This window comes from Anomaloglossus baeobatrachus, chromosome 2 (genome assembly GCF_048569485.1).
Source record: "Anomaloglossus baeobatrachus isolate aAnoBae1 chromosome 2, aAnoBae1.hap1, whole genome shotgun sequence".
NCBI lineage: Eukaryota > Metazoa > Chordata > Amphibia > Anura > Aromobatidae > Anomaloglossus > Anomaloglossus baeobatrachus.
Genome location: NC_134354.1, coordinates 421,011,636 through 421,037,152, shown reverse-complemented (window position 1 = coordinate 421,037,152; position 25,517 = coordinate 421,011,636). Strand labels below are relative to the sequence as shown.

Here is a 25,517-nt window from a genome sequence, read left to right as displayed (position 1 = left end):
TGGGTTTGTCTCCCTCTCGCTCTCTCTCCCTAAGATGTGTCCGGCATAGGCCAGGGTGCCACTCGAGGCCCAAACCAATTCTGGTTATCGCTTCTCGGCCTTTTGGCTAGGATCAAGTGCTTTTCAGGCAGGAGATCCTAGTTGACGGGCACTCGGGTACCCCTCTCCTTGGCCTGGCAGGATCGTCCACTTCGGTGGGCTTCACCTGCCTGCTGCTTTTGGGGAGAGGGATTAGTCCCAGGGTAACGGGTTGCGATCCCCCCCAGCGCTCAGGTGTTCTCTGTAAAGAACTCTGGGTGCGCAGGTTGCAAGTGGCGGCAATTTGCATTTGTTGCGTTTTTCCATGGAGGTTGACCCCAACCTCGTGCCTCCCTTTGCGAGGCTGAAAAATACCGTCCGGGTCCACTTTACGGATGGTGGTTCCGATTCTAGGAATTTGGGGTATGTAGTCCAGGACGTGCTCGAGAATCTTCTCCATGTGAGGAAGGAAGAAATTTTGTCCATCCAGGACTACCCCAGACGTGGAGACTATGATGTTACGTTCACAGGAGAAGGGATTTTCAGAGATGTATTGAACAGGGTAAGACAGGTTGAAGATGATCCAGTGTTAAATGGGATCCAGGTTATCGAACACGTCCTGGATGAGGTAAAAATGGTTGTTGTAAAAATATTCTCACCTTTTGTTACTGCTCCTGAAATCATGTCCTTTTTAGCTATTTATTTCAAGAGTGTTAAGTGTATTGGTAAGATTTTAAATGAATTTAATATATGGACATCTAAATGGAAATTTTTAGTTAAATGTGTAAGGAATCCTTACGTACCGGGTGGGGTGCAGCTCCCACCCGCCCGGTTCAAGATAGGACAAACAAATGGGGATTTTTATTTTTCTGGTATGCCCGCTTATTGTAGGATCTGTGGAAAATATGGCCATGCTAAAGAGCATTGTAAGTCAACATGTAGGAATTGTGCTGCTCAGGATCATGAAACAAAAGATTGTAAAAAGGAAAAGAAATGCAGTTTTTGTCAGACCCCTGGTCATTTTTATTTTTCATGTCCTCACAGGTTCCGGGAGGAGGAGCAGAGGGGAAAGCCCAACACATCCGGACAGGAGCCATCAGATCGGACCACCCATCAGGAGGAGGAATGACAACCCGGAGCCTCAGGAGGTGGCGAGAGTGTGCCACCTGACGGTGGCTCCTCCGAGGCTGTGACGGGTAAAAAATCTGACCACAAGAGCTGGCTACATGACCACAGGGAAGGCAAAAGGAGGGCTGAGAAAGATCAAAAAGGTACCGTCGGTAAGACCAAGAGGGAGCGACAAAAGGTCGACACCGAGTCCCACACGCAGTCTGGGTCTCCTAATACCGAGGGTGGTGACTGGTCAGTGGTTTCCCGAAAAAAGAAGAAAGATAGTTCTGTGGGGGCAGTTTGTGGGGAACAGATGGACACGTCTCCGGAAGGGGTTGTGGACGCTGGGCCCCCTCCTGGGGTCCTGGACCCTGTCCCTTCGGGTGGGGTTCGGGACCTTGCTGCCTCCGGGGACTCAGAGGCTCTGCCATGTGCACAACCCCCCACTGTAAGACGACCTTCCTTAGGTCAGGGGGGTGTGGCGGAGCCTCAAGGGGACCCACCTGATACAGACCTAAACGATCGGCCAATGGAGACCCAGCGCGTGGTGCCTGTCAGCCCTCCGAGCTACTCCGATGTAGTGTCGGGTTCTTTTCCAAGTGGTAGTCTTTCCTCCTCCACGGAGTCGCTCATTACGGTCGGATCGATTGAGAGCGAGAGCGCAAATTCGGTGGTCTGATCGGGCTCCTCGGATAGGTAAACTTCTTGCTCTTACTAACCCACTAACCTTTTTTTATGATGGCAGAGCTGAAAGGTATTTCTCTTAATGTAAGAGGCATAAAAACTAAAATAAGAAGAACCGCCCTTTTAAATTTTTTAACATGCCTTACTGCATCAGTGTTCTTTTTACAGGAGTGTAACATCCCAAATAAGATGTCTTATCAAAAATATAAGGAAGAGTGGAAACATGGGCCATCCGTCTGGTCAGGGTCTAATGCCATAGGATCAGCAGGGGTCGCTATACTTTTTAAAGGGGATGTTTTAATTGATTTTATCCAGGAAATTTTACCAGGTCGCATTTTATTGGTTAAAGCTTTTATACATGGTAAAAGATGGCAGTTTTTAAATTTTTATGGGTCACCTGATAAAAATGAGAGAACTGAAATGTTAGAGCTTTTACCTTTATTTATTAATAATTCTGAACCTTTTATTTTGGCAGGCGATTTTAATTGTGTTTTAAAAGGTGAAAACCGGCGTTCCAGTTCTGTAAGTAGAAATTATGACAAAACCTCGGGAATACTAAGTAACATCATAAAAGACGCCAGATTAATGGATGTATATAAAGAGTGTAATAGAGGTAGCCCGGAGGACGCCGGTTTCACCTGGAGCAATGCTATTTGTAGCTCCAGGATAGATTTTATCTTTGGTTCAGACAAAATAATACCTACGAAATGTGAAGTTTTAACCAATATTTTTTCAGATCACAAACTTTTATCTTTTAGTGTCAAAACAAATGAAAACAAGAAGTGTGGTAAGAAAACTTGGAAAATGAATGTGTCCCTTTTAAATGACCCACAGATTTTATCAGATTTTATTACATTTTATCAAAAATGTAGGAGGGATAAAAGCCCTAATCTTTCTATAAGTGCATGGTGGGAGAGCATGAAGGTAAAAATAAGAGATTTTTTTATTAAAAAAAAGTATACATAAAGCCAAAGAAAGATATGAGGTGTATAAAGCCCTAAATATCCGGTTACAGACATTGATTAAATTTAAAGATAATGGTTTGGAGGTGGATAATGATATTTTAAAATTAAAAGAGGAAATAGCAAAATGGATAGAGCAAAAAGGTAAAGAAATTATTTTCCGCTCCAGAGTCAAAAATATAGAAAAAGATGAAAAATGCTCCCGTTATTTCTTCATGAAAAATAAAAAGGAAAAGGTAATATTTGATAATATTGATGGGGAAAAGAATATAACAACTATGTTGGGAAAAGTGGAGGAATATTTTACTAATCTTTTTAATGAGAAAACAGTTGATCAAAATTTACTGAATGATTCATTAGAAGAACTAAACTGTGTTTTAGACCCGACCTCCCAAGAGTTTTTATCCCAAGTTTTAACCCATCAAGAAATTTTACCTTTTTCTGTGAGTTTTTATGACATTTTAAAAGATGATTTGTTTTCTCTTTTTACTGAGGTTTTTAACAATAAGATTTTACTTAATTCATGGAAGAAAGGAGAAGTCTCATTGTTATTCAAAAAAGGTGACAAATCAAAGCTGGAGAATTGGAGGCCCATTACCCTTCTAAACTGTGATTATAAAATAATGGCCAAAATCTGTGCAAATCGACTTAAAACGGTAATTAGCAAAATTGTGCATTCAAACCAAGTATGCGGAGTGCCAGGAAGGAGTATATGGGATAACCTGAATCTAGTAAAAGATTGTATGGAGGATGTCAAGAGCAGAAAAGGGAAAATGGCGATTTTATCAATTGATTTTGAAAAAGCATTTGATCGTGTTTCACATTTTTACCTTTTTAAAGTTTTAGAAAAGATGGGCATACCAGACGGGTTTTTATTATCTCTTAAGGCGTTTTATACTGATTGCACAAGTAAGATTTTAGTAAATGGTTTTAAGTCACAGGATGTGCTTTTAAAATCAGGGGTGAAGCAGGGGTGCCCCTTGTCCCCACTACTTTTTATCTGTGCACTTGAACCCTTACTGTGTGCTATACGGCGAGATGAGAGGATCCGTGGTGTACCTCTACCTGGGGGCAAAGGAGTGGAGGCCAAGGTAGTAGGTTACATGGATGACGTGGCATTCCTCTGTCGTGACGCCCCTTCGCTGACAAGAGCTATTGATCGTATTCAACCCTTTTGTTTGTCCTCAGGTTTTAAGATAAATTTTAATAAATGTAATATTTTAAATGTGGGGGGAATGCTTTTAACTGATGTTTCCATTGCTGTAACTGAGTCCCTTACTATTTTAGGTGTAACATTCAGTGAGCAAAATGATGGTGGTAGTAGTTGGGACTCAGTTGCTCAGAAAGTTAATATGAAAATATGCATGTGGAACATGAGAAAACTGACAATGGAGGGTAAAGTATTGATTTTAAAAATGGTGATTTTACCCCTTTTATTGTATCTCAGTCTTGTTTTCCCCCCACCTGTGAATGTTTTAAAGAAAATTACTAAAAATTGTTTTACCTTTTTCTGGGGCTCTAAAATGGAGAAGCTGAAAAGAGAGATTGTCATAAAACAAAAGACAAATGGTGGTAAAGATTTTCCTGATTTTAATAGGTTTCTTTTAATCCATTTTTTCTGTTACTGTTTTAATGCCATTTTTAAAGATCACTATTGGTCCTATTTTATGCGTTTTAACACAGGTTTTTTTATGAGAAAGTTTGGATGGTTTGAAATTGTTTTATCTCTCCCCCATGCTTTTAACCTGCCAGCGCATTATGAGATTTTAAGGAAAATAGTGTCTGATTTTAGCCTAAGTAAGAAAAAAGTAGAGGAATTAACTAATAGTAAGAAACTAATAAAGGAACTACGTAATGATGAGGCAATATGCAGTATTAACAGATTTGATGATGATAAAAGTAAATGTATTTGGAAATTAATTAGTGTCTTTTATCTTTTTAATGAACAGAGAGATCTGGCTTGGAGCTGTGCGCACCAGTGTCTTCCTTGCCGGGCATTCCAGTATAGAAGAGGATTTGTGAGGTCTGCCATCTGCCCAAGATCCGGATGCCAAGAACAAGAGACTGTAAAGCATATATTATGGACTTGTTGGTTTGCAAAACGGTTCTGGAGAAGACTTTGCCCCCTGTTGGAAAAGATGGCAGGCCTCAAGGACTTGGACTATCATGCCATATTGTACGGACTTGTGGAATGCCCAACACCGGACCAAAAAATAATGGCTTGGAAGACACTGAACTGTGCCAAGTCAGCTCTCTGGAAAGCACGGAACATTGCTATTTTTAAACAAGATATTTTATCAGTGAATGATGTTTTAAAATAATGTATTAGCGAAATGTATATTTATTTTTTAATTGACAAGAAAAAGGACGTAACTGTGTCCAAAAAATGGCTTGCCAGCCAATGGAATTCTTTCATTTAAATGTTTGTACATGTTTTATTGCTTTTACATATATGTTATTATAATTTCATTCGCTGTAAATCTTGTTAAATTTTAAAATAAACTGGTTTTACCCCTAAGAGGGGGTAGCCAAATTAAAAAAAATCTGTTCTTATCAGTTTAATATCTGATACGTCCCCTATCTGGGGACCATATATTAAATGGATTTTTAGAACAGGGAGATGGAAAAAGAGCTTGCTCTGTCCACTCCACGCATTGACCTGGTATTGCAGTACCTCCAGGACCGGTGCACCCCTTCTTAACCCAGTTTCCAAAAGCAGAACTCAATTCACCTGATTCATATTAGCCCGATTTAATGAATTGGAAGAAAGCATACGTCTTCATATGCACCTCAATTTGGCCCATTCACTTTTCACACTTCCTCCTTTTGTTTTTTATCGTTCACACTTTTTACTTTCTTTATTCATCCAAATAGCAAACTCATCACCACTCAACCTGACCAACTCGACTATGTCCCGTGCTGCAGTATCTTGTTCTCCGTCTTATCTAGATGAATTGCAATTGAATGGAATAGATCCCTTTTGGACAAAGTGGATTCACCTGCTGCTGCAGTGACCACAGGTGTGATAAGATCTAGAATTGGCATCTGGTGCGATCTCTCCGCTTCCACTCCAAAGAAAGTTACCTGTTTATTCCTATCATGCATTGGTTTTTGGGGTTTTCTTTGAGCAATGATGATGTCTTTAGTGGGCTGTTGGCTCCCTCTCCTGGAGGAAGAGTTTGCTTGCTCTTGGACAGTCTAAAAGAGAGGTCATGATAGACATTTAGCTTCTGAGCACAATTGGGGACAGTCATGGGTGATGAATGATTTGCAACCTGCTGCGAAGCCTGATACCGCAATATAAGGAACGTCAAATACTAAGAAAAGGCGGCCTATGAAAGAATTACTACTTTCAATAAGTACACTTAAACGGCTAATTGGGAATAGAAAAACTGTAAAAAGCCCTCTGAGAAAGCCCCCCTCTAACCTTTGTTAGTAAGCTTTTCTGTAGTCGCCTGTTGATGTATTTTCCGTTTGAACTGTGCACAACATGAAGAGACGGAACACTGGCGGCTTGTCACAATGCCCCCGCTGACATCACAATAGCGCTGCTGCCTAGAAAACAAGCTGCGCAGCAGAAGTTGTTCTTTGGGTGGGAGGGTGGGCTAGTGGAAGGAGGGGGCAAGTTCTTTTTTTCCTGGGTGGTAGGGGGATGACAGGAGAAGGGATGCGGGTGGTGAGAAGGGTACAGAGGGCAGGGTTTGGGGGCTGGGAAGGAAAGGGAAAAGATTAGGGTTTGGGGATGATGAAAGGGCTTTCTACGGGTAAGGATGGCAAAGGGTGGCAGTGACGGAAAGTCAGGCAACCTGTCCTGTCCGTCTTTTTGTATCGTGAATTGGAAAGACTGCAAGGGGGAGGGGAGTTGCTTGCGCCCTAAAGGAGGAGTTATTCAGATTCATTGCAGTGGGCGGCGGCTGCAAAACGCACCATTCTTCTTGTTTTTGCTCTGCAAAGCAGCCTTTTCAAGGGTTGGCTTGGGTGACAAAATGTCTTCTGTAGGCGTGGGTTTGTCTCCCTCTCGCTCTCTCTCCCTAAGATGTGTCCGGCATAGGCCAGGGTGCCACTCGAGGCCCAAACCAATTCTGGTTATCGCTTCTCGGCCTTTTGGCTAAGATCAAGTGTAGTCCCTTCATTGGGTTTGCCTTGGTCTTGGCTGGGAGGGGCCCGGGCTTGCACGACCGCCGGCCTCGGGGATTGTTGCGCCTTTTGGTGCTTACGTCCCCTTGTGGCTAGTGGTTCCTGGGCTCGGGAGGCGATCACCCAGGCACTGCGCTTTTGTGTGGTGGCCTGCTGGCCTTCGGGGCTACCTTGATTCTGAAAATTGTGGATGAAATCTCATCTGTTCTTATCAGTTTAATATCTAATACGTCCCCTATCTGGGGACCATATATTAAATGGATTTTTAGAACAGGGAGATGGAAAAAGAGCTTGCTCTGTCCACTCCACGCATTGACCTGGTATTGCAGTACCTCCAGGACCGGTGCACCCCTTCTTAACCCAGTTTCCAAAAGCAGAACTCAATTCACCTGATTCATAATAGCCCGATTTAATGAATTGGAAGAAAGCATACGTCTTCATATGCACCTCAATTTGGCCCATTCACTTTTCACACTTCCTCCTTTTGTTTTTTATCGTTCACACTTTTTACTTTCTTTATTCATCCAAATAGCAAACTCATCACCACTCAACCTGACCAACTCGACTATGTCCCGTGCTGCAGTATCTTGTTCTCCGTCTTATCTAGATCATTTGCAATTGAATGGAATAGATCCCTTTTGGACAAAGTGGATTCACCTGCTGCTGCAGTGACCACAGGTGTGATAAGATCTAGAATTGGCATCTGGTGCGATCTCTCCGCTTCCACTCCAAAGAAAGTTACCTGTTTATTCCTATCATGCATTGGTTTTTGGGGTTTTCTTTGAGCAATGATGATGTCTTTAGTGGGCTGTTGGCTCCCTCTCCTGGAGGAAGAGTTTGCTTGCTCTTGGACAGTCTAAAAGAGAGGTCATGATAGACATTTAGCTTCTGAGCACAATTGGGGACAGTCATGGGTGATGAATGATTTGCAACCTGCTGTGAAGCCTGATACCGCAATATAAGGAACGTCAAATACTAAGAAAGGGCGGCCTATGAAAGAATTACTACTTTCAATAAGTACACTTAAACGGCTAATTGGGAATAGAAAAACTGTAAAAAGCCCTCTGAGAAAGCCCCCCTCTAACCTTTGTTAGTAAGCTTTTCTGTAGTCGCCTGTTGATGTATTTTCCGTTTGAACTGTGCACAACATGAAGAGACGGAACACTGGCGGCTTGTCACAATGCCCCCGCTGACATCACAATAGCGCTGCTGCCTAGAAAACAAGCTGCGCAGCAGAAGTTGTTCTTTGGGTGGGAGGGTGGGCTAGTGGAAGGAGGGGGCAAGTTCTTTTTTTCCCGGGTGGTAGGGGGATGACAGGAGAAGGGATGCGGGTGGTGAGAAGGGTACAGAGGGCAGGGTTTGGAGGCTGGGAAGGAAAGGGAAAAGATTAGGGTTTGGGGATGATGAAAGGGCTTTCTACGGGTAAGGATGGCAAAGGGTGGCAGTGACGGAAAGTCAGGCAACCTGTCCTGTCCGTCTTTTTGTATCGTGAATTGGAAAGACTGCAAGGGGGAGGGGAGTTGCTTGCGCCCTAAAGGAGGAGTTATTCAGATTCATTGCAGTGGGCGGCGGCTGCAAAACGCACCATTCTTCTTGTTTTTGCTCTGCAAAGCAGCCTTTTCAAGGGTTGGCTTGGGTGACAAAATGTCTTCTGTAGGCGTGGGTTTGTCTCCCTCTCGCTCTCTCTCCCTAAGATGTGTCCGGCATAGGCCAGGGTGCCACTCGAGGCCCAAACCAATTCTGGTTATCGCTTCTCGGCCTTTTGGCTAAGATCAAGTGTAGTCCCTTCATTGGGTTTGCCTTGGTCTTGGCTGGGGGGGGCCCGGGCTTGCACAACCGCCGGTCTCGGGGATTGTTGCGCCTTTTGGTGCTTACGTCCCCTTATGGCTGGTGGTTCCTGGGCTCGGGAGGCGATCACCTGCGGCACTGCGCTTTTGTGTGGTGGCCGATGACCGTTTTCTGAAATTTGCGGATGAAATCTCAAAAAAAAAAAAAAATCTGTTCTTATCAGTTTAATATCTGATACGTCCCCTATCTGGGGACCATATATTAAATGGATTTTTAGAACAGGGAGATGGAAAAAGAGCTTGCTCTGTCCACTCCACGCATTGACCTGGTATTGCAGTACCTCCAGGACCGGTGCACCCCTTCTTAACCCAGTTTCCAAAAGCAGAACTCAATTCACCTGATTCATATTAGCCCGATTTAATGAATTGGAAGAAAGCATACGTCTTCATATGCACCTCAATTTGGCCCATTCACTTTTCACACTTCCTCCTTTTGTTTTTTATCGTTCACACTTTTTACTTTCTTTATTCATCCAAATAGCAAACTCATCACCACTCAACCTGACCAACTCGACTATGTCCCGTGCTGCAGTATCTTGTTCTCCGTCTTATCTAGATCATTTGCAATTGAATGGAATAGATCCCTTTTGGACAAAGTGGATTCACCTGCTGCTGCAGTGACCACAGGTGTGATAAGATCTAGAATTGGCATCTGGTGCGATCTCTCCGCTTCCACTCCAAAGAAAGTTACCTGTTTATTCCTATCATGCATTGGTTTTTGGGGTTTTCTTTGAGCAATGATGATGTCTTTAGTGGGCTGTTGGCTCCCTCTCCTGGAGGAAGAGTTTGCTTGCTCTTGGACAGTCTAAAAGAGAGGTCATGACAGACATTTAGCTTCTGAGCACAATTGGGGACAGTCATGGGTGATGAATGATTTGCAACCTGCTGCGAAGCCTGATACCGCAATATAAGGAACGTCAAATACTAAGAAAGGGCGGCCTATGAAAGAATTACTACTTTCAATAAGTACACTTAAACGGCTAATTGGGAATAGAAAAACTGTAAAAAGCCCTCTGAGAAAGCCCCCCTCTAACCTTTGTTAGTAAGCTTTTCTGTAGTCGCCTGTTGATGTATTTTCCGTTTGAACTGTGCACAACATGAAGAGACGGAACACTGGCGGCTTGTCACAATGCCCCCGCTGACATCACAATAGCGCTGCTGCCTAGAAAACAAGCTGCGCAGCAGAAGTTGTTCTTTGGGTGGGAGGGTGGGCTAGTGGAAGGAGGGGGCAAGTTCTTTTTTTCCCGGGTGGTAGGGGGATGACAGGAGAAGGGATGCGGGTGGTGAGAAGGGTACAGAGGGCAGGGTTTGGGGGCTGGGAAGGAAAGGGAAAAGATTAGGGTTTGGGGATGATGAAAGGGCTTTCTACGGGTAAGGATGGCAAAGGGTGGCAGTGACGGAAAGTCAGGCAACCTGTCCTGTCCGTCTTTTTGTATCGTGAATTGGAAAGACTGCAAGGGGGAGGGGAGTTGCTTGCGCCCTAAAGGAGGAGTTATTCAGATTCACTGCAGTGGGCGGCGGCTGCAAAACGCACCATTCTTCTTGTTTTTGCTCTGCAAAGCAGCCTTTCCAAGGGTTGGCTTGGGTGACAAAATGTCTTCTGTAGGCGTGGGTTTGTCTCCCTCTCGCTCTCTCTCCCTAAGATGTGTCCGGCATAGGCCAGGGTGCCACTCGAGGCCCAAACCAATTCTGGTTATCGCTTCTCGGCCTTTTGGCTAAGATCAAGTGTAGTCCCTTCATTGGGTTTGCCTTGGTCTTGGCTGGGAGGGGCCCGGGCTTGCACAACCGCCGGCCTCGGGGATTGTTGCGCCTTTTGGTGCTTACGTCCCCTTGTGGCTGGTGGTTCCTGGGCTCGGGAGGCGATCACCCAGGCACTGCGCTTTTGTGTGGTGGCCTGCTGGCCTTCGGGTCTACCTTGATTCTGAAAATTGCGGATGAAATCTCATCTGTTCTTATCAGTTTAATATCTGATACGTCCCCTATCTGGGGACAATATATTAAATGGATTTTTAGAACAGGGAGATGGAGAAAGAGCTTGCTCTGTCCACTCCACGCATTGACCTGGTTTTGCAGTACCTCCAGGACCGGTGCACCCCTTCTTAACCCAGTTTCCAAAAGCAGAACTCAATTCACCTGATTCATATTAGCCCGATTTAATGAATTGGAAGAAAGCATACGTCTTCATATGCACCTCAATTTGGCCCATTCACTTTTCACACTTCCTCCTTTTGTTTTTTATCGTTCACACTTTTTACTTTCTTTATTCATCCAAATAGCAAACTCATCACCACTCAACCTGACCAACTCGACTATGTCCCGTGCTGCAGTATCTTGTTCTCCGTCTTATCTAGATCATTTGCAATTGAATGGAATAGATCCCTTTTGGACAAAGTGGATTCACCTGCTGCTGCAGTGACCACAGGTGTGATAAGATCTAGAATTGGCATCTGGTGCGATCTCTCCGCTTCCACTCCAAAGAAAGTTACCTGTTTATTCCTATCATGCATTGGTTTTTGGGGTTTTCTTTGAGCAATGATGATGTCTTTAGTGGGCTGTTGGCTCCCTCTCCTGGAGGAAGAGTTTGCTTGCTCTTGGACAGTCTAAAAGAGAGGTCATGATAGACATTTAGCTTCTGAGCACAATTGGGGACAGTCATGGGTGATGAATGATTTGCAACCTGCTGCGAAGCCTGATACCGCAATATAAGGAACGTCAAATACTAAGAAAGGGCGGCCTATGAAAGAATTACTACTTTCAATAAGTACACTTAAACGGCTAATTGGGAATAGAAAAACTGTAAAAAGCCCTCTGAGAAAGCCCCCCTCTAACCTTTGTTAGTAAGCTTTTCTGTAGTCGCCTGTTGATGTATTTTCCGTTTGAACTGTGCACAACATGAAGAGACGGAACACTGGCGGCTTGTCACAATGCCCCCGCTGACATCACAATAGCGCTGCTGCCTAGAAAACAAGCTGCGCAGCAGAAGTTGTTCTTTGGGTGGGAGGGTGGGCTAGTGGAAGGAGGGGGCAAGTTCTTTTTTTCCCGGGTGGTAGGGGGATGACAGGAGAAGGGATGCGGGTGGTGAGAAGGGTACAGAGGGCAGGGTTTGGGGGCTGGGAAGGAAAGGGAAAAGATTAGGGTTTGGGGATGATGAAAGGGCTTTCTACGGGTAAGGATGGCAAAGGGTGGCAGTGACGGAAAGTCAGGCAACCTGTCCTGTCCGTCTTTTTGTATCGTGAATTGGAAAGACTGCAAGGGGGAGGGGAGTTGCTTGCGCCCTAAAGGAGGAGTTATTCAGATTCATTGCAGTGGGCGGCGGCTGCAAAACGCACCATTCTTCTTGTTTTTGCTCTGCAAAGCAGCCTTTTCAAGGGTTGGCTTGGGTGACAAAATGTCTTCTGTAGGCGTGGGTTTGTCTCCCTCTCGCTCTCTCTCCCTAAGATGTGTCCGGCATAGGCCAGGGTGCCACTCGAGGCCCAAACCAATTCTGGTTATCGCTTCTCGGCCTTTTGGCTAAGATCAAGTGTAGTCCCTTCATTGGGTTTGCCTTGGTCTTGGCTGGGAGGGGCCCGGGCTTGCACAACCGCCGGCCTCGGGGATTGTTGCGCCTTTTGGTGCTTACGTCCCCTTATGGCTGGTGGTTCCTGGGCTCGGGAGGCGATCACCTGCGGCACTGCGCTTTTGTGTGGTGGCCGATGACCGTTTTCTGAAATTTGCGGATGAAATCTCATCTGTTCTTATCAGTTTAATATCTGATACGTCCCCTATCTGGGGACCATATATTAAATGGATTTTTAGAACAGGGAGATGGAAAAAGAGCTTGCTCTGTCCACTCCACGCATTGACCTGGTATTGCAGTACCTCCAGGACCGGTGCACCCCTTCCTAACCCAGTTTCCAAAAGCAGAACTCAATTCACCTGATTCATATTAGCCCGATTTAATGAATCGGAAGAAAGCATACGTCTTCATATGCACCTCAATTTGGCCCATTCACTTTTCACACTTCCTCCTTTTGTTTTTTATCGTTCACACTTTTTACTTTCTTTATTCATCCAAATAGCAAACTCATCACCACTCAACCTGACCAACTCGACTATGTCCCGTGCTGCAGTATCTTGTTCTCCGTCTTATCTAGATCATTTGCAATTGAATGGAATAGATCCCTTTTGGACAAAGTGGATTCACCTGCTGCTGCAGTGACCACAGGTGTGATAAGATCTAGAATTGGCATCTGGTGCGATCTCTCCGCTTCCACTCCAAAGAAAGTTACCTGTTTATTCCTATCATGCATTGGTTTTTGGGGTTTTCTTTGAGCAATGATGATGTCTTTAGTGGGCTGTTGGCTCCCTCTCCTGGAGGAAGAGTTTGCTTGCTCTCGGACAGTCTAAAAGAGAGGTCATGATAGACATTTAGCTTCTGAGCACAATTGGGGACAGTCATGGGTGATGAATGATTTGCAACCTGCTGCGAAGCCTGATACCGCAATATAAGGAACGTCAAATACTAAGAAAGGGCGGCCTATGAAAGAATTACTACTTTCAATAAGTACACTTAAACGGCTAATTGGGAATAGAAAAACTGTAAAAAGCCCTCTGAGAAAGCCCCCCTCTAACCTTTGTTAGTAAGCTTTTCTGTAGTCGCCTGTTGATGTATTTTCCGTTTGAACTGTGCACAACATGAAGAGACGGAACACTGGCGGCTTGTCACAATGCCCCCGCTGACATCACAATAGCGTTGCTGCCTAGAAAACAAGCTGCGCAGCAGAAGTTGTTCTTTGGGTGGGAGGGTGGGCTAGTGGAAGGAGGGGGCAAGTTCTTTTTTTCCCGGGTGGTAGGGGGATGACAGGAGAAGGGATGCGGGTGGTGAGAAGGGTACAGAGGGCAGGGTTTGGGGGCTGGGAAGGAACGGGAAAAGATTAGGGTTTGGGGATGATGAAAGGGCTTTCTACGGGTAAGGATGGCAAAGGGTGGCAGTGACGGAAAGTCAGGCAACCTGTCCTGTCCGTCTTTTTGTATCGTGAATTGGAAAGACTGCAAGGGGGAGGGGAGTTGCTTGCGCCCTAAAGGAGGAGTTATTCAGATTCATTGCAGTGGGCGGCGGCTGCAAAACGCACCATTCTTCTTGTTTTTGCTCTGCAAAGCAGCCTTTTCAAGGGTTGGCTTGGGTGACAAAATGTCTTCTGTAGGCGTGGGTTTGTCTCCCTCTCGCTCTCTCTCCCTAAGATGTGTCCGGCATAGGCCAGGGTGCCACTCGAGGCCCAAACCAATTCTGGTTATCGCTTCTCGGCCTTTTGGCTAAGATCAAGTGTAGTTTGGGAGGGTACTACCTTGGTTGGTGCTGAAAGGTGCCAGGGTATTGCACAACTGCTGGCCTTGGGGGAGTGTGCATCGTAGGATGTCATAGCCCTCTTGTGACGGACAGTTACCTGGGCAACGAGAGGCGGTCACTTTATTATTTTCAAACTCATCCTTCAAAAAAAAAAATCTGTTCTTATCAGTTTAATATCTGATACGTCCCCTATCTGGGGACCATATATTAAATGGATTTTTAGAACAGGGAGATGGAAAAAGAGCTTGCTCTGTCCACTCCACGCATTGACCTGGTATTGCAGTACCTCCAGGACCGGTGCACCCCTTCTTAACCCAGTTTCCAAAAGCAGAACTCAATTCACCTGATTCATATTAGCCCGATTAGTGAATTGAAAGAAAGCATACAACTTCATATGCACCTCAATTTGGCCCATTCACTTTTCACACTTCCTCCTTTTGTTTTTTATCTTTCACACTTTTTACTTGCTTTATTCATCCAAATAGCAAACTCATCACCACTCAACCTGACCAACTCGGCTATGTCCCGTGCTGCAGTATCTTGTTCTCTGTCTTATCTAGATCATTTGCAATTGAATGGAATAGATCCCTTTTGGACAAAGTGGATTCACCTGCTGCTGCAGTGACCACAGGTGTGATAAGATCTAGAATTGGCATCTGGTGCGATCTCTCCGCTTCCACTCCAAATAAAGTTACCTGTTTATTCCTATCATGCATTGGTTTTTGGTGTTTTCTTTGAGCAATGATGATGGCTTCAGTGGTCTGTTGGCTCCCCCTCCTGGAGGAAGAGTTTGCTTGCTCTTGGACATTCTAAAAGAGAGGTCATGATAGACATTTAGCTTCTGAGCACAATTGGGGACAGTCATGGGTGATGAATGATTTGCAACCTGCTGCGAAGCCTGATACCGCAATATAAGGAACGTCAAATACTAAGAAAGGGCGGCCTATGAAAGAATTACTACTTTCAATAAGTACACTTAAACGGCTAATTGGGAATAGAAAAACTGTAAAAAGCCCTCTGAGAAAGCCCCCCTCTAACCTTTGATAGTAAGCTTTTCTGTAGTCTGCCTGTTGATGTATTTTCCGTTTGAACTGTGCACAACATGAAGAGACGGAACACTGGCGGCTTGTCACAATGCCCCCGCTGACATCACAATAGCGCTGCTGCCTAGAAAACAAGCTGCGCAGCAGAAGTTGTTCTTTGGGTGGGAGGGTGGGCTAGTGGAAGGAGGGGGCAAGCTCTTTTTTTCCCGGGTGGTAGGGGGATGACAGGAGAAGGGATGCGGGTGGTGAGAAGGGTACAGAGGGCAGGGTTTGGGGGCTGGGAAGGAAAGGGAAAAGATTAGGGTTTGGGGATGATGAAAGGGCTTTCTACGGGTAAGGATGGCAAAGGGTGGCAGTGACGGAAAGTCAGGCAACCTGTCCTGTCCGTCTTTTTGTATCGTGAATTGGAAAGACTGCAAGGGGGAGGGGAGTTGCTTGCGCCCTAAAGGAGGAGTTATTCAGATTCATTGCAGTGGGCGGCGGCTGCAAAACGCACCATTCTTCTTGTTTTTGCTCTGCAAAGCAGCCTTTTCAAGGGTTGGCTTGGGTGACAAAATGTCTTCTGTAGGCGTGGGTTTGTCTCCCTCTCGCTCTCTCTCCCTAAGATGTGTCCGGCATAGGCCAGGGTGCCACTCGAGGCCCAAACCAATTCTGGTTATCGCTTCTCGGCCTTTTGGCTAAGATCAAGTGTAGTCCCTTCATTGGGTTTGCCTTGGTCTTGGCTGGGAGGGGCCCGGGCTTGCACAACCGCCGGCCTCGGGGATTGTTGCGCCTTTTGGTGCTTACGTCCCCTTATGGCTGGTGGTTCCTGGGCTCGGGAGGCGATCACCTGCGGCACTGCGCTTTTGTGTGGTGGCCGATGACCGTTTTCTGAAATTTGCGGATGACATCTCATCTGTTCTTATCAGTTTAATATCTGATACTTCCCCTATCTGGGGACCATATATTAAATGGATTTTTAGAACAGGGAGATGGAAAAAGAGCTTGCTCTGTCCACTCCACGCATTGACCTGGTATTGCAGTACCTCCAGGACCGGTGTGTGGCGCCCCTGACCTGGTCAGGCACCACAGAGTATTGCACCCATGCGGGGACAATGCCTCCAGGTAATCTCCAAAGGCCAGGATGAGGTGCACACACAAACACATAGTGACCAGGTCTCCCACATCACTAGAGGGGACCCTTGGGTAGCCAGTAGGGGTTAACTTTCAATTCCCAGCAAGGGGTGTGCTCAGAGGCTGGTTGCTAGGAAGCAAGGCAGAGAGGAAGTGAGGGTGGTCTGGAGCTGGAGGTTGAGGTGTGTGGAAGGGAGCAGAGGGGCTCTCGTGTCAGACAGGTCCTGAGGAGTGCAGTAGCTGAAAGCGGGGGAGAAAGGGCACCGTGGGTCGGCCTGAAAGACATCCAGAGAGAGGGGTGGCTGAGTACGGAGACCCTGGTATCCGAGCACGCAAGGGGAAACAGATCCCCAGTACGGGCAGCAAATCATCCAGAGCTGCTTAACCTACAGGTGGGGGGGTACTTCATGCCCTCATCACGACTACACAGAGCTCGAGCCAAGCAGCAATCACCAGGCCCATAAGGGGACAGGGCCAGAAGCCATCCCACCAAGGCCACGCTGCCGGCAGACGGGCCAGAGAGAGGGGAGCAGGGTAGTAACAGCTTCCCTGGAGGAGTCCTACCACGCTTCAAGCAAGGGATCCTCCCAAACAGAAAGAGTGCAAGGAGGGCGAGTGGACAGCTACCCTCAGAACGGCCTCCTGGAATTCCTGGTTCCACCTGGTTATCACAGTGTCGCCCGGGCATCTCACCGTGACCTCTAAACAGTGAGTAAACACGTTAAAAGACTTCTTGGACTGTGTTTGAGTCATTCTGCGACCTGTGGTCCCACACACATACCTGGGGCCTGGGGCTTGCCTCACTCTCAGGAGGCTATTATACTGACTGCACCCACCATCAGCCCCAGGCATCCCTTAACCTGCAGTGGTGGTCCTCACTGACCGCAATTCTGAGAGTGGCGTCACGGCAAATCCCAAAACGAAGGTTCCCTACCTGTGACCAGACCGTCCCATCCCGTGGAGTCCCTAAGGGTAATACCCTGCTGCACCGCACCTGTAGGGCTCTACATTTCTGGCGTCACGAACAGGATAAGGACTAGACCTGTTCAGACAGGTGACCATGTGCCTGGGCGGTCCGCTTGGAAAATTGGAAGCGCCGCCATATTGCCATCTTCAAAAGCGCGCGCTGCAGCCCGCGCGAGGGAGAAGAGCACCGCCCACGAAGAGGTGTGGCCGCCCCAGAATCCCCACAATTCGGAGAGCGTACTGACCCAGGAAGTGGAAAGGGAGCGCGCAGATTTTTGAAGAAAAATGGACGCTGCAGGAGGTAATGCCCCTGGTCAGGGCGACGCAGCCCAAGCGATGCCAGCCCCCGTCGTGCTGGACGCAGCAGCGCCTGGTGCCGGTGCCGCGGTCGCAGCTGCGCCGGCCGAAATCTCCCCCATAATGCCAGTTTCCTTACTGTATGTCCCAGGAGCGCAATGGCTGCCCCAATACGCCGGTAAAATAGACACGCTGACCGGGTTTAAGAAGAAGATCAACACCCTGCTAGACATGCACGCGATGACTGGTAAGCAGAGGGCCGCTGTGGTGCTGGGACAATTGACTGAAGCAGCAGAATTGGAGGCTGAGTCCTGGACCAATGATGACCGGGGCTCTGTTGAGACCATCTTTGCCAAACTAGCAGCTGCTTTTGAACACCGCACAGAGGGAGAGCTGAGGACGGACTTCTATAACTGCCGTCAGAAGCCCCAAGATAGTATAAGAGACTATGCCCTCAGGCTGCAGGCTGCACTACGGGCTCTCAAGCTGGTGGACCCTGTCAGTGATCAGGAAGGAAACCGGATGATGAAGGAACAATTCTTGCGGGGCCTGCGCTCTCCTGAGGATGGGAAGCAGATGAAGCTGTGGTCCCTGGAACACCCTGACGTGGACTTTGCCATTCTGAAAGACAGGGCAGTGAAAGCACTCCAACCTCCTGTGGACACAGACCCCGTCGCCCCAGCAGGGCCTGCCAGTTCCACGGCTGCAGGAGCGGAATCCTCCTCGCAGGCCCTGATAACTGCAAAAGGACTCAACGCGCCAACAGAGACCATAAATACACTATCCTCCCAGGTGCAACAGCTCGCTAAGGACGTCGCACAAATCCTGAAAGCAATGCAGTTGCCCTCAGAAACCAAAGTCCCTCATCGGATCCTGCTAGCTGACAGCCCAGAGGACGTCCCGTGGATGCGGAGGAGAAGAGGTCCTACAACCCGAGGCAGGAGCAGTGATCGCTATGACTCATCTGGACAACCCATCTGTCGTCGTTGCCAGGAGGCAGGTCACTATGCAAGGGCTTGCCCTTTAAACGAGCCAAACCTGGGGCCGAGGGCCAGTCCTCAGGATTAAGAAGATCAGGCCCAGGTCGCTGCCGTGATCAGTACGTGGGTGGACGTCCTGTCCTGTCCATCGTCCTGGATGGGATCCCTACCCCGGCATTATTGGACACCGGCTCTCAGGTAACCACGATCCCGTATGTCCTTTATCGTAGGTTTTGGTCGGACGACGAACTCCGACCCCCGGACCCCTCCCTCACCATCTATGCTGCCAACGGACAACCTATAGGCCAGATTGGGGTCAAAGAGGTAACCATAAAGGTGGGAAGGCAGGAAATGAAGGGACAAGGACTGATTGTTGTGGACACTGATATTAGAGAAAGGAACCCGCAAATGATTTTAGGCACTAATGTCATAGAAAATTGCCTAGGGGAAGTGTTGTTGTTGCTTCACCAGATTGTTGAAGGTGCAGAGGGCGGGTCGCAAAGAGCCTTGCAAAAGGAGATCCGAATCATTCTGAGGAAGCAACAGGTAAAACAGACTGGCGGTGAGATTGGTAGTGTACGGGTGATGGATGCTAACCCCATTGTGATACCCCCACGGAGTGAAATGATGATGTGGTGTAGAGCAGCGGTAGGTCTCAGAGGACAGGATTACCAGGCTGTACTAGAGCCCACTCATTCAGACCACTGGCCCACGATTCTGACAGCCAGGGGGGTAGTTGATGTACACAAGGGACGAGTGCCTGTACGAGTGTTGAACTGTGGGGAGGAGGAAGCCAGACTACCAAGGTACGCTACCATAGCCAAACTGTTTACATGCTCAAATGACGCCATAACACCTGTAGGTCCCCTGACACAAGCTGACTCAAAAGAGGACGAGACCTCCCAAAAGCAGTTAGAGGACTGGTGCCAGAAACTCCACGTGGGGACTGACTCTACACCCGTCTACCAGAAACATGGGGTTTACAGGGTCGTGCAGGAATACGAGCAGGTCTTTAGTAAGAACCCACTAGACTTTGGTAGGATCAAAGGGGTGCAACATCACATACCCACAGGCAGTCGTCCTCCCATTAAGGAAAGACATAGGCCTATTCCACCAGCCCATTACCAGCGCACAAAGGACATGCTGAAGGACATGAAGGAGGCAGGAGTCATAAGGGACAGTTGCAGCCCCTGGGCGGCTCCCCTGGTCCTGGTGAGAAAGAAGGATGGCACGATGAGGATGTGTGTGGATTACAGACGGATAAATCAGATAACACACAAGGATGCCTACCCTTTGCCAAGGATAGAGGAATCCCTCGCTGCCTTAAAAACCTCCAACTACTTTTCTACCCTAGATCTTACTAGTGGCTACTGGCAAGTATCTGTAGCAGAGGAAGATCGGGAGAAGACGGCCTTCACCACCCCAATGGGCCTCTGTGAGTTCAACAGCATGCCATTTGGACTCTGCAATGCCCCCGGGACCTTCCAGAGGCTTATGGAATGCTGCCTAGGGCACCTCAACTTTGAAACCGTCCTGCTCTACCTGGATGATGTCATCGTGTACTCCAAGACCTACGAGGACCACCTGAAACACCTGGCTGAAGTCTTTGAAGCGCTATCCCGATATGGAATGAAGCTGAAACCATCCAAGTGCCATTTACTGAAGCCAAATGTCCAGTACCTAGGTCACGTGGTCAGTGCAGAAGGAGTAGCACCGGACCCAGAGAAGGTCACAGTCATCCAGGAATGGCCCACACCTACTACCGTCCGGGAAGTACGTCAGTTCCTTGGCTTGGTAGGCTACTACAGAAGGTTCATCAAGGGCTACACGAAAATGGCAGCGCCTTTGCAAGAGCTCCTGGTAGGCCACCCAAAGAAGAAAGGAAAGATCTCCGGCCCGCCATTTCACTGGGGAGAAGCAGAAGAACACTCCTTCAGACAAATGAAAGGGGCCTTGACGGGTGAAGAGATCCTAGCCTACCCTGACTACAGTCTGCCATTCGTACTGTATACAGATGCCAGTAATGTGGGACTGGGAGCAGTGCTTTCACAGGTGCAGGGAGGCAAAGAGCGTGTGATTGCTTACGCCAGCAGGAAGCTCAGGCCTACTGAAAGAAACCCAGAGAATTATAGCTCATTTAAGCTAGAGTTCCTGGCCATGGTATGGGCTATCACAGAGCGGTTCAAGCACTACCTGGCAGCCACCAAATTCACTGTCTTCACGGACAACAACCCCCTGACCCACTTGGATACTGCTAAATTGGGTGCCATGGAGCAGCGTTGGGTAGCCCGACTGGCGAATTATGACTTTACTGTCAAGTATCGAGCTGGCCGCAAGAACGGCAACGCAGATGCTCTTTCCAGGATGCCTCACCTAGCAGACGAGGGTGAAGATGTAGATGATCTTGAAGAGATTGAGCTGCCAGCGTTCCATCGCCATGGAGCAAAACAGTGTCGGCAGTTGCGTGCCAACCGCCAAGAGGTGACCCTGAACCCACTACCTCACTACAACTGGAAGGAGACCCAGGAAAATGATCCAGCGGTAGGCTTGGTGAAGAAACTGATCAACCAGCCTGGCGCCAGCCTTGACAAAGGAGCCCCACCTGAGGCACAGTACCTATGGAAGGAGAGGGGTCGATTATTCATCTATCAAGACAAACTTTACAGGAGCATCATTGACCCGAGGACGCATGAGAAGGTGTGGCAAGTGATTGTACCACAGAAGGATACGAGGATGGTGCTAGAAGCCTATCACAATGGTGCAGGCCACTTTGGTTGGAAGAAACTGGAGGCCCTACTTAAAGTAAGATTCTACTGGGTGGGCATGAGATCTGCCCTAGAGAAGTGGTGTCGAAACTGCGGGCCCTGCAATCTTAGAAGAAAAGACCAGCACAGCCAGAGAGCACCACTCCAGCCAATCCAAACTAAACGGCCCCTGGAGATCGTGGCCCTGGACCATGTAAAGTTGGCACCCAGCAGACAAGGCTACAACTACGCTCTCACTATGGTTGACCACTACTCCAGATTCCTGGTGGTAGTACCAGTCAAGGACTTGACCGGTCAGACTGCCGCCAAAGCTTTCCAGACACATTTCTGTCGACCACATGGCTATCCAGACCAAGTGCTCACTGACCAAGGACCAGCCTTTGAAGCTGAAGTGTTTAAGGAGTTTTGTAACCTTTACGGCTGCAAGAAGATCCGTACCACGCCTTACCATCCTCAGACCAATGGCATGTGTGAGAAGATGAACCACATCATTCTCGACCTTCTGAAGACTCTCCCACTAGAAGAACGAAGTCGGTGGCCGGAAAAACTGCCCGATCTAGTGGACATGTATAACAACATCCCTGTGAGTTCCACGAACTGCACACCGGCATACCTGATGAGGGCCAGACCAGGGAGATTGCCAGTAGATCTGGAAATGGGAGTTGAGACCCCTGAAGACCATCTACAAGGTGCTGATTGGGATTCCAACCGCCAAGCCCAATACAAGAAAGTACAAGAGTGTGTGGAGCGAAGCCTGACTCAGCAGCGTGAGAAACAAGAAAAGGCCTACAATCGAAAAGCACCTGCTGTTCCTTTGATGCCAGGAGATATAGTTCTCAAGAGAAAGAGAAGACATCATAAACTTGACAATCACTGGGAAGAAGAACCCTATACTGTGTTACCATCGACGCTTAGCAATGAAAAGACATGCCGTATCAGCAAGGATGGAGGAAAAACAACAGCTGTCGTTTCTAGAGATCGCCTAAAGAAATGTCCTGAACAACTAAGAACCCCTGAAGAAATTCCCAACCCTTTGCCAGTTCAAGAACCAAAAGAAAAGATGATCCATACTGTACTTGGAGATTTTCCAGCAAGTTGGCCTCAATACAATGGAGCAGTAGTTATTCCGGTTATTACATTCCCTCAATCTGGAGAAGTAAGAGACCCAGAAGAACCTGTTCAGAACCTGGAAGAGCCAAATGTAGCTGAAGCAGAAGACCATGCACTGGTATCAATACCTAGTACACCTATTATTCACATTGAGACACATACATCGGGTGGGAGGATACAACCTCAGACAGATGACAGTATAGTATTGCGTAGGTCAACCCGCAGCAACTTTGGTCAGCTCCCATTACGCTATAGAGAAAGTACAGTTTAGTTCAAAGTGACGGTATGAAATGTAATGTTTAACCTGTTTACAGTTAAGTAACGTTTAAGTGAAATGTGCCCACAAGGACTATTGTGAGACCTCTTTAAAATGTTTTCTTTGCACTAGTTCACGTGCACTTTAAAAAAAAAAAAAAAAATGGACCACCGGTTATGAACTGGCTTTAACCACAAACTTTTGCATTGTAAAAAAAAAGTTACCTCCTTGGTATCAACCACAGAGTCTGCCTGTTGAGGGGCATGGCTCTGCACCAACAAGGGGGCAAGCCTGTTTATGGGGCCTGCCCTCCAACACTCGGAAGCGGGTACGCCTGTTTATGGGGCCTACCTTACACCACTCTCCTCAGGAGAGGAAGATTGGAGGAAAGGTCTGGGGAATGTGATGGCCCAGCCCTGGTCACCAAAAGGACCGGCGACCTACCTCCTGGAGGTTTTTGGGTGGGGTTCGGACATGTGGGTGGTTGGTGGTGGAATGGTACCTGGTATGTTTAAATGTAAATAATTGCCCCTGTGTGGGAAAAGTTTGTATTTACCTTTTTCTTTTCTTTTGTCTTTGCAGCCCGAGGACGTGCTGATGATAACTAAGGGGGAATGTGGCGCCCCTGACCTGGTCAGGCACCACAGAGTATTGCACCCATGCGGGGACAATGCCTCCAGGTAATCTCCAAAGGCCAGGATGAGGTGCACACACAAACACATAGTGACCAGGTCTCCCACATCACTAGAGGGGACCCTTGGGTAGCCAGTAGGGGTTAACTTTCAATTCCCAGCAAGGGGTGTGCTCAGAGGCTGGTTGCTAGGAAGCAGGGCAGAGAGGAAGTGAGGGTGGTCTGGAGCTGGAGGTTGAGGTGTGTGGAAGGGAGCAGAGGGGCTCTCGTGTCAGACAGGTCCTGAGGAGTGCAGTAGCTGAAAGCGGGGGAGAAAGGGCACCGTGGGTCGGCCTGAAAGACATCCAGAGAGAGGGGTGGCTGAGTACGGAGACCCTGGTATCCGAGCACGCAAGGGGAAACAGATCCCCAGTACGGGCAGCAAATCATCCAGAGCTGCTTAACCTACAGGTGGGGGGGTACTTCATGCCCTCATCACTACTACACAGAGCTCGAGCCAAGCAGCAATCACCAGGCCCATAAGGGGACAGGGCCAGAAGCCATCCCACCAAGGCCACGCTGCCGGCAGACGGGCCAGAGAGAGGGGAGCAGGGTAGTAACAGCTTCCCTGGAGGAGTCCTACCACGCTTCAAGCAAGGGATCCTCCCAAACAGAAAGAGTGCAAGGAGGGCGAGTGGACAGCTACCCTCAGAACGGCCTCCTGGAATTCCTGGTTCCACCTGGTTATCACAGTGTCGCCCGGGCATCTCACCGTGACCTCTAAACAGTGAGTAAACACGTTAAAAGACTTCTTGGACTGTGTTTGAGTCATTCTGCAACCTGTGGTCCAACACACATACCTGGGGCCTGGGGCTTGCCTCACTCTCAGGAGGCTATTATACTGACTGCACCCACCATCAGCCCCAGGCATCCCTTAACCTGCAGTGGTGGTCCTCACTGACCGCAATTCTGAGAGTGGCGTCACGGCAAATCCCAAAACGAAGGTTCCCTACCTGTGACCAGACCGTCCCATCCCGTGGAGTCCCTAAGGGTAATACCCTGCTGCACCGCACCTGTAGGGCTCTACAGGTGCACCCCTTCTTAACCCAGTTTCCAAAAGCAGAACTCAATTCACCTGATTCATATTAGCCCGATTAGTGAATTGAAAGAAAGCATACAACTTCATATGCACCTCAATTTGGCCCATTCACTTTTCACACTTCCTCCTTTTGTTTTTTATCTTTCACAATTTTTACTTGCTTTATTCATCCAAATAGCAAACTCATCACCACTCAACCTGACCAACTCGGCTATGTCCCGTGCTGCAGTATCTTGTTCTCTGTCTTATCTAGATCATTTGCAATTGAATGGAATAGATCCCTTTTGGACAAAGTGGATTCACCTGCTGCTGCAGTGACCACAGGTGTGATAAGATCTAGACTTGGCATCTGGTGCGATCTCTCCGCTTCCACTCCAAATAAAGTTACCTGTTTATTCCTATCATGCATTGGTTTTTGGTGTTTTCTTTGAGCAATGATGATGGCTTCAGTGGTCTGTTGGCTCCCCCTCCTGGAGGAAGAGTTTGCTTGCTCTTGGACATTCTAAAAGAGAGGTCATGATAGACATTTAGCTTCTGAGCACAATTGGGGACAGTCATGGGTGATGAATGATTTGCAACCTGCTGCGAAGCCTGATACCGCAATATAAGGAACGTCAAATACTAAGAAAGGGCGGCCTATGAAAGAATTACTACTTTCAATAAGTACACTTAAACGGCTAATTGGGAATAGAAAAACTGTAAAATGCCCTCTGAGGAAGCCCCCCTCTAACCTTTGATAGTAAGCTTTTCTGTAGTCTGCCTGTTGATGTATTTTCCGTTTGAACTGTGCACAACATGAAGAGACGGAACACTGGCGGCTTGTCACAATGCCCCCGCTGACATCACAATAGCGCTGCTGCCTAGAAAACAAGCTGCGCAGCAGAAGTTGTTCTTTGGGTGGGAGGGTGGGCTAGTGGAAGGAGGGGGCAAGCTCTTTTTTTCCCGGGTGGTAGGGGGATGACAGGAGAAGGGATGCGGGTGGTGAGAAGGGTACAGAGGGCAGGGTTTGGGGGCTGGGAAGGAAAGGGAAAAGATTAGGGTTTGGGGATGATGAAAGGGCTTTCTACGGGTAAGGATGGCAAAGGGTGGCAGTGACGGAAAGTCAGGCAACCTGTCCTGTCCGTCTTTTTGTATCGTGAATTGGAAAGACTGCAAGGGGGAGGGGAGTTGCTTGCGCCCTAAAGGAGGAGTTAT

The 25,517-nt window shown here is 47.8% G+C and overlaps 7 non-coding genes across 7 annotated transcripts; all 7 read left to right on the top strand.

Annotated features, from left to right (window-relative positions):
* Positions 1 to 5,275: 5,275 nt before the first annotated feature.
* On the top strand, positions 5,276 to 5,470 carry LOC142292567 (U2 spliceosomal RNA). Its single transcript, XR_012750706.1, has one exon. It is a non-coding gene; the product is annotated as a U2 spliceosomal RNA (small nuclear RNA).
* A 1,611-nt stretch (positions 5,471 to 7,081) lies between these two features.
* Positions 7,082 to 7,265, top strand: LOC142292634 (U2 spliceosomal RNA). The gene has a single exon (XR_012750759.1). It is a non-coding gene; the product is annotated as a U2 spliceosomal RNA (small nuclear RNA).
* A 1,608-nt stretch (positions 7,266 to 8,873) lies between these two features.
* On the top strand, positions 8,874 to 9,061 carry LOC142292595 (U2 spliceosomal RNA). The gene has a single exon (XR_012750733.1). It is a non-coding gene; the product is annotated as a U2 spliceosomal RNA (small nuclear RNA).
* A 1,611-nt stretch (positions 9,062 to 10,672) lies between these two features.
* Positions 10,673 to 10,856, top strand: LOC142292514 (U2 spliceosomal RNA). The gene has a single exon (XR_012750668.1). It is a non-coding gene; the product is annotated as a U2 spliceosomal RNA (small nuclear RNA).
* A 1,597-nt stretch (positions 10,857 to 12,453) lies between these two features.
* LOC142293287 (U2 spliceosomal RNA) lies at positions 12,454 to 12,638 on the top strand. The gene has a single exon (XR_012751259.1). It is a non-coding gene; the product is annotated as a U2 spliceosomal RNA (small nuclear RNA).
* A 1,568-nt stretch (positions 12,639 to 14,206) lies between these two features.
* On the top strand, positions 14,207 to 14,392 carry LOC142292533 (U2 spliceosomal RNA). Its single transcript, XR_012750682.1, has one exon. It is a non-coding gene; the product is annotated as a U2 spliceosomal RNA (small nuclear RNA).
* Positions 14,393 to 15,989: 1,597 nt separating this feature from the next.
* LOC142292668 (U2 spliceosomal RNA) lies at positions 15,990 to 16,174 on the top strand. Its single transcript, XR_012750780.1, has one exon. It is a non-coding gene; the product is annotated as a U2 spliceosomal RNA (small nuclear RNA).
* Positions 16,175 to 25,517: the final 9,343 nt, after the last annotated feature.